Below are 8635 nucleotides of genomic sequence, written 5' to 3' on the forward strand. Positions count from 1 at the left end.
AACTGGCTGCATCACCATCTGGTATGGGTGGGGGGAGATGACTACTGCACAAGATCAAATAAGCTGCAGAGAGTTGTAATCTTAGCTCCTTCATGGCCACTGGTCTCCATAGTATCCAGGACGTCTTCATGGAGCAATGCCTCAAAAAGCTGGCATCCATCATTAAGGACCCATCATGCAGGTCGTGCCCTCTTCTCATTGCTACCATTATTAAGGAGATGCAGAAGGCTGAAGGCACACACTAACCGACTAAGGAACAGCTTCTTCTTCTCTGCTATCAGATTTCTGAATGGGCACTGATCCAATGTACACTACCTCACCACATTTATATTTCCATATTTGCACTAATAATTAAGTTCACTTAATTGAACTTATATACACACTTACTGTAATTCATGTTTTTTTTTCCATTATTATGTCTTGCATTGTGCTGCTGCCACAAAGTCTACTAATTTCACAACACACACCGGTGATTTTAAACCTGATTCTGAATCTGAGTCTTAAAAAACACATTTAAATCTCACAGAGGATTTCTATCTTATCTTGAATTATTGAAGCATTATCATGAACTTTGAAACATTTTAAAACATTTCCAAATTACAAACCAGTTCCAAAGCACAAAGCATTTCTTAAGCATAAAGGACAAAGGATTTCTCAAACACAGAAGTATTTCCAAAACGCAGCTGCAATTCCTGTCAACTAAAAAGATTTAGCAAAGAATCTGGCAAACAAATCGTTCATCGTAGAAACCAAAGCTGAAAGAATGGATCCTCTTTCACCCTCTGTTTCTTCCATGCTGCTTGATCTTCTTTGCCCCATCCTTAACAAGCCTGAACCGCTCTACATTTATGCCCCATTTCTCCCACTCGGGTGACTTCACAAGCATGTGATATTCCCTCAGATATCCCTTTAACACAATCTAAAAGCATTCCGGAGACCAAGATCTCAGCTAGTTGCAATTAACTCTGTAAAACTAACTTCGCTGAGTACATAAAACATTCTAACTATAAATACATCAGTTACTGATATGCTAAATGATATTATCCACCTGTTCTGCAAGTTTCCTTGGACTAAGCAAATTAGGAGTCACTTTGTCTATTTGAAACAACCCATACTAAACAATTCAGTGTCTTATACCCTGCTCTGACCAATAATAAAGCAAGTACAGTGGCTACTGTCTGCTTCTGCACAGAGAGCATCTGTAAAATAGTGAGATTGTTTGCAAAGCTGTACTTTTTAACTTAAAGCTGATTACTGCTTTTCATCTACACTTTATGAACTGTAGACTGACTTCCTCTTACAACCAGAAATTAGAGAAACCGTCGGTTAGAAGTTTACTTACATCTGTTCTGATCTTGTAAGTGGCAGACGCTGTATCGAGAAAGCAAGCTTCATAAAAAAAAGGAGTGAATATCTATCACAACGCTCCATCGTTGAAATACAAAATGGCAGAACTGTTCCCATTTGACACAGTTGCAAAGTTTACCTCACAAACGTGGTTGTTGGTGTCTGAATTGAGGTAGTTGTCCCCAAAACTCATAAAATCATACCTTACAGACAATATGTCATTTGTTGATCTGTGTATGTCCTGCTATATGGGTGGAAGGGAGTGGGCCTTGGAGTACTTAATATTGATTCCAAATCTTATGAAATATCATTGCATTAGAAATAGAACATAGGACAGAAAATCTGCAGCACATTACAGGCCCTTTGGCCCACAATGTTGTGCTGACCATGAAACCCACTCTAGAAACTGCCTAGAATTTCCATAGCACGTAGCCCTCTATTCTTCTAAGCTCCATGTACCTACCTAAGAGTCTCTTAAAAGACCCGATTGCACCCACCTCCACCACCGTCGCCAGCAGCACATTCCATGCACTCACCGCTCTCTGAGTGAAAAACTTACCCCAACATCCCCTCAGTACCTATTTCCAAGCACCGTAAAACTATCCCCTTGTGTTAGTCATTTCAGCCCTGGGAAAGCCTCCGACTATCCACACGATCAACACCTCTCATCATCTGATACACCTCTGTCAGGTCACCTCTCGTCCTTTGTCACTCCAAGGAGAAAAGGCCAAGTTCACTCAACCTATTCCCATAAGGTACATTCCCCAATCCAGGCAAAAGCCATGAGGTAATGTTTCAGCTATATAAGACCTTCATTAGACCCCACTGTGCTTGGTCCTGGTCACCTCACTACAGGAATGATGTGGATACTATAGGGAGAGTGCAGAGGAGATTTGATCCACATCATTCCTGTAGTGAGGTGACCAGGACCAAGCACAGTGGGGTCTAATGAAGGTCTTATATAGCTGTAACATTACCTCATGGCTCTTGAACTCAATCGCATAGTTGATGAATGCCAGATGCCTTCTTATTGACACTGTGACTTAACAACATTAGGTAACAAGATAAGCAACTTAACAACATAGGCAATTAAACCTCCTTCATTATCACTTCCTGTCTTCCTTGGCCGATGCACCATGTTGGACAATGATGGAAGACGAAGCACTGAAAGTAGGAAGGCTCTGGATGTATTGTCCAAACCATCTGAGGCCATTACAGACTGAGCTGTCCAAGAACAGGATTTTCTAGTTTGTGAGTGAACCAACACAAGGGGTAAACTACTGTATTTGTGACAGATGCAAGTGCCCTCATTAACAATGGACTGACTGCTGCACAATCGATGAGGGGACAAAATCCCGTATTCATGCCGAGGGCACCCTCCATTATGTTGTGTCATACTACAAATGTGCTAAATGGGATAGACTCATTACTGATCTAGAAGCTTGAAACTGGACATGTAAGTGGCACTTTGGAGTAGCAGAAATCATACCTCTTGGCCTTTTATAAATCACTCATTTAGCCATTTGCTATCAAGCCAGGTAATCAACACAGGATCACCGAGCCCCTGCCGCTGCGTGTTGCTTTAGGTTTTAGTTTGCACAAGATGCAGTGTTGCAGGCTGAAACTGCACCATTGTAGTAGACACATGAAAGCAACGTGCAATGAATGTGGCTCAGTGATCCAACAACCCAAAGATTAGATTAAAGTACTGTGGTCCCACCATTTCTAGGTTTGCTCGGACAGGACAGCAGAGATAACAGGAAGAGGACCTGATCATTCCAGCTCTTGTAATACTGGCCCAGCAGATGACCAAAGAGCTGAGTTCCGGAGGTGAGGGGAGCCTCACACTTCAAAGCTGAATTTGACCAAGTGTTGCATCAAGGAGCCTCGGTAAAACTGAAGTCAGTCAGCATCAAAGGGAAAGCAATTTGGTGATTAGAGTGATAACTTGCACTGAACAAGATGATTGTGGTTGCTGGTAGGCAATTATCTTGGTCCCTCCACTCAACTGCAGTTTTTCAGGGCATTTTCCTAGGTGCAGCAATCTCCGGCTGCTTCAACTAATGACCATCTAAATGCCAGAGAGATCACAAATAATGTATTGATGATGACTCTTCCATAATCACTGGTGCCAATGAGGATTATAACTTGCACTGTCATATTGGATGCACTTCAGCATCCTGTTCCGGACGCAGCACTTCATAAAGTTTTAATTTTTTGCCTTTGCAAGGATCTGCAGCAAGTTTACAACTGATCTAAAATTCTTTAATTACGAAAATGGCACTTGCCAATGTTGTATAAGAGTTAATTAATTTGGCAATTATTCATTATAACAAGTGCATGCTTGCAATCTATAAGAGTCAATATGCATAAGAGTTATAGCAACTGGAATTTAAGATAAGATTTTGAGTCATTAATCTAAGTGATAATCATTTCACTAGTCCCTCGAGACGAAGCTGAGCTCCTGCTTTATACCAGTGTTGTTCACTTCTTTATGAAGCATCAAAGTGCTGAGTTTAAGCTTCAGTTCCTTTGTGGAAGTCTTTATTTCCTTTCCTGCTGTCCTTATTATCCTGCTCATTGATTTGGTTTGCAACCTGGGAAAGATGTGGTGGACTACACTTGAGAAATAAAAGAAATTTCTATTGTAAACAAGAAGGGGAAAGGAATTAAAAAGAGAAAAAAAATCTTAGTTTAGGGAAGTTTATCTCAGAATGTATTCAGAGGTTGGAGAGAAACCTGAATGAAAGATACAAATAAAGACAGTAGTGTAAAATAAGCAAGGCAAGGGCATTAACATATACAAGATTCAAGATTCAAAAACTTTATTGTCATTCTAACCGTACATCAGCTCTGCAGGGCAGAATGAGACAGCGTTTCCCAGGAGCAGTGGAATCATAACATAACAAATGCAACACTAAATAATAAACCTAACAATAAATAGTAAAACACAACAGCCACATGTCAGTTAAAAACAAGTTATAAATGTCCAGTGCAAGTTAAAAGTGTCCAAATGCAGAGTCAGGTAGAGCAGCTATTTAGCAGTCTGACTGCCTGTGGGAGGAAGCTGTTTAGTAGCCTTGTGGTTTTAGTTTTGATGCTGCTGTAACGTTTACCTGATGGCAGAAGAACAAACAGTTCATGGAGAGGGTGTGGGGGGTCTTTAATGATGTACCGTGTCTTCTGGAGGCATCGACTCTGAAAGAGGTCTTGAACAGAAGGTAGGGTGACCCTAATAACCTTCTCTGCTCCCCTAACCACCCTCTGCAAGGCTTTTTTGTCGGCAGCACTGCAGCTGGAGTACCAGGTTGTGATGCAAAAGGTCAGCACACTCTCAACCATGCCTCTGTAGAACGTAGTTAAGATGTTAGTGGGGAGTGATGCTTGTTTAAGCTTCCTCAGAAAGTGCAATCTCTGCTGGGCTCGTTTCACAATTCCAGTGGTGTTCCTGGATCAGGTGAGATTGTCTGAGATTTGCACCCCAAGGAACTTGATGTTTTCCACTCTCTCCACTGTGGAGCCGCTGATGCTGAGGGGTGTGTGCTCAGGCTGAGACCGTCTGAAATCGACGACCATCGCCTTGGTTTTGGTGACATTAAGCATCAAGTTGTTGTCACTGCACCAGCTTTCCAGGTGTTTAACCTCCTCCCTGTACATTGTTTCATCATTTTTGCTGATGAGCCCCACCACTGTGGTATCATTAGCAAATTTAATGATCAGGTTCTCCTTGAATCTGCCTGGACAGTCATGTGTTAGCAGTGTTAACAGCAATGGGCTAAGCACACAGCCTTGTGGGGATCCATACACTTGTATGGATTAAAAATTGGAATGCAATATATGCCGGACGAATAGCTAATGCTTCCAGAAAAGTAAATGTATCATTTAGGAAAGTGCAGAGCAGTTAATTATATCTCAGTCATGACTGAATTTCCAGAATTAAAAACATGGGATGAAATTAGTGAAACTTGGAACAGAAGATCAGGAACAATTTTGGGAGTATTGTGATAGGTATATTCTGTTGGACTCACTGCTACCTTTTATGACAAGTAGCATGCCCTATAATAATGTTGTGCAAATACTTGCAGTGAGACACACGGTCGCAGACTTGGGGCCACAGCCCTTTTGAACAAGTCTGCACACATACCACAAACGAGAAAGTCTGCAGATGCTGGAAATCCAAGCAACACACACAAATCACTGCCGAAGGGTCTCGGCCTGGAAGGTCGACTGTACTTTTTTCCATAGATGCTGCCTGGCCGGCTGAGTTCCTCCAGCATTTTGTGTGTGTTGCCCACATACTGTTACTTCATCCTGTAAAACATTTGCTTGTGTCAGAAGGGCAAGCAGGAAGACAGGGAGCTTGCTCCCCAGTTCTGAAGGGACCTTGCAGTAGCTGTAGAGAAAATCCACTACAGAAGGCTGTTGCTGGGACTTGAGCACTAAAGTGATATGGAAAGGTTGAACAGGTTAGGACTTTGTTCTCCAGAGCGAAGGAGAATGGGTGGGGGAGGGGGAACTTTGTTAACAGTATGCAAAAGCATATAGAGAGGGTAAATATAAGCAGGTTTGACCCATCTGAGGATGGGTGAAATTAGAACAAGAAGCCATAGGTTAAGGGTGAAAGGTGAGACGTTTAAGGTGAACATTCACTCAGAGGGTATTGCAAGTGTGGAATGAGCTGCGAGTGGAAGTGGTGGATGTGGGGTTGTTGGCAACATTTGAGAGAAGTTTGTATAAGGGAGGCCTATCGAGGTACATGTAGATGGGACTGGGCTGAACTACAGTTTAGCATGGAAGAGATGGGCCAAAGGGCCTGTAGTGCTCTACGAGTGAGAGTGCAGTGCCAGGGATCTTCTGTGGTTCAGCCAGGTGCTTCTGGCAGGAGCTCATCTCAATGACACAAGGTGTAGGACACAGTTCAAGAAGGTATGTACATGGGAGACCTCCAACTCCCATTTACTACCAAGATGTCACCTGCCTTTTGTTCCAACACAATCACTCAGGTAACAATTCTCCCTCCCCCACACTCCTTTCTGCAGCCCAACTCCACACTGAACAACAGGCACTGGCACACCATTCATCCTCAAGGCCAACATCTCAGAAGTCCATGTCTGTAATCAGCCCCTGTCTGCAGTTAAAGTAGCATGCAACTATCACCTTCAACTCTGGGGAGGAGCAAGCCTGTCAGGGTAAGGATCCGATCAGCTTGAAGGAGAGGGGCTTTCTCTTACTCTTGGCTATCACACTGCCAGAGTTAAGAACCTGCCTCTTGCGTATTCAATTCATCCTACACAAAATGCTGTAGGAACTCTGCAGGTCAGGCAGCATCTATGGAGAGGAATAAACAGTCAACATTTTGGACCAAGACCCTGCCTGACCTGTTGAGTTCCTTCAGCATTTTGCGTATGTTGCTCTGGACTTCCAGCATCTGCAGAATCCGTTGTCTTTATCTAACATTGCCTTTGAAATGACCTTCACATATGTAATGTTTGCTGGTCACTTTACCCAAAGGCACCATATATCTGGGTTTCCATCTTTATCACTCCTGGCTCATTAGAAAGACATGCCACTGGATTCTCAGAGGTCCAATGAAGAACAAGAGGAAGGAGATGATTATGAAGAAGAATATGAAAGTGTCGAATTATTAGCAACAATTATTTTCTAATTTATAAGGTTTGCATTTTTCTATTTTCTTTAAACTGTTGTTTAATCCAGATGGGATTTGAGAGCATCATTGCATCAAAGCTTGCTGGGTGCCACTATACCCGGGGAATTTCTGTTTATCCAGCCTACATCATTGCTCTTTAATTATTCCATCTGATTGATGCCTAAAAAAACAACAGCTCTACTTCCCCGGAGAGTAATAGTGGATAAGGACAGTATTTACACATTCAGCAGGAGTGATGTGGTGAGGCAGAAGTGATTGTGGGCACATCTTAGCTAAACATCACACAGGGGGACACATTGAATTCAGTACAGAAAGAGGCAAATAATGGTTTCTGTACATCATTTGTGGTTTGTCAGTACATGGCACCAAGATTTCATTTCACTGACAGAAGTTACACACCCGGAGGAATCAACCCTGTCGTCAGACGAGGAGCACGTCCGTGAAATTGTGGGCAGCCTCTTAAAGCTTCATATGGAATAATCCACTAGTGGAGAATGAAAAGGCTCTATAGACTCATTGATATACGGCCCAAGCTTCTTACCATCACCACGAGGCTAAATATTGCTGCAGGTGTGGAATTGCAGAGCAAACCCGATGGGCCAAATGGCCTATCTCTGCTGCTATATCTTATGGTCTACTGTCTAAGTACATTAGAATTAGAAAACTACAGGACAGTACAGACCCTTCAGCCCACAATGTTGTGCTAACCTTTTAACTTACTCCAAGATTAATCTAACCCTTCCCTACTATACAGCCATGCACTTCTCTGTCATCTGTGCGTCTATCTACAAGTTTCTTAAATGTCCCTAATATATGTTTTATTAGATGTACCTAATGTCACATCTTTATGAGTCTTCTCTCCTGTGTGACCTGCCATCATTTTCACTCATTTATACCTAATGGGCAAGCCCCTGGTTTAGGATCAGATCCTCTTCTTCCTCCTGAAGCTGCTGTTTAATCTTCCCACCATCTAGGGACACAAACAGTCCTTCCAAGTCAAACAGTGATTCACTTGCCTTTCATCCGAGGGATGTGGTCCCTTCTGTGCTGGAGAAACCAAATGAGCCTGCTTTGCAGAAAGCGTTTACTCAGATGCCTGTATGACCTTAACTTTCCATAAAGTCATAGAAATGACCCTTTGGCCCATCATGTCTAGACCGACCATCACTCACCCCAACACTGAACCGGTTCCACAACCTACGGGCTCACTTTCAAGGCCTCTGCAACTCACGTTCTTGATTCTTATTGTTTATTTATTTATTATTTTCCTTTTTAAAATCTCTTTTTGTACTTGCAGTTTGTTTGATTAGTCATTTGTCTGTCTAAATTGTGTGGTTTTTCATTGATTCTACTGTGTTTCTTTGTATTTACTGTGAATGCCTGCAAGAAAATGAATCTCAGGGTAGTACATGGTGACGTATACTTTGAACTTTGAACTTCGAAGCACTTACTAACAGTTGGCTGTCACTGTCATTGTCCATTCTCCAAGTCACTCACACAGCGTCCTAATCACCTGGTATCAGGAAAGTCCAATGTCAGCTTGAAGAACAGCACCTCATCAGCCTGGGCAGCCTACAGGACTTGCTGTCACTCATCAATAGCAGGTAACTTCTCCTGTAT

Source organism: Hypanus sabinus, chromosome 17 (genome assembly GCF_030144855.1).
Source record: "Hypanus sabinus isolate sHypSab1 chromosome 17, sHypSab1.hap1, whole genome shotgun sequence".
Classification (NCBI taxonomy): domain Eukaryota; kingdom Metazoa; phylum Chordata; class Chondrichthyes; order Myliobatiformes; family Dasyatidae; genus Hypanus; species Hypanus sabinus.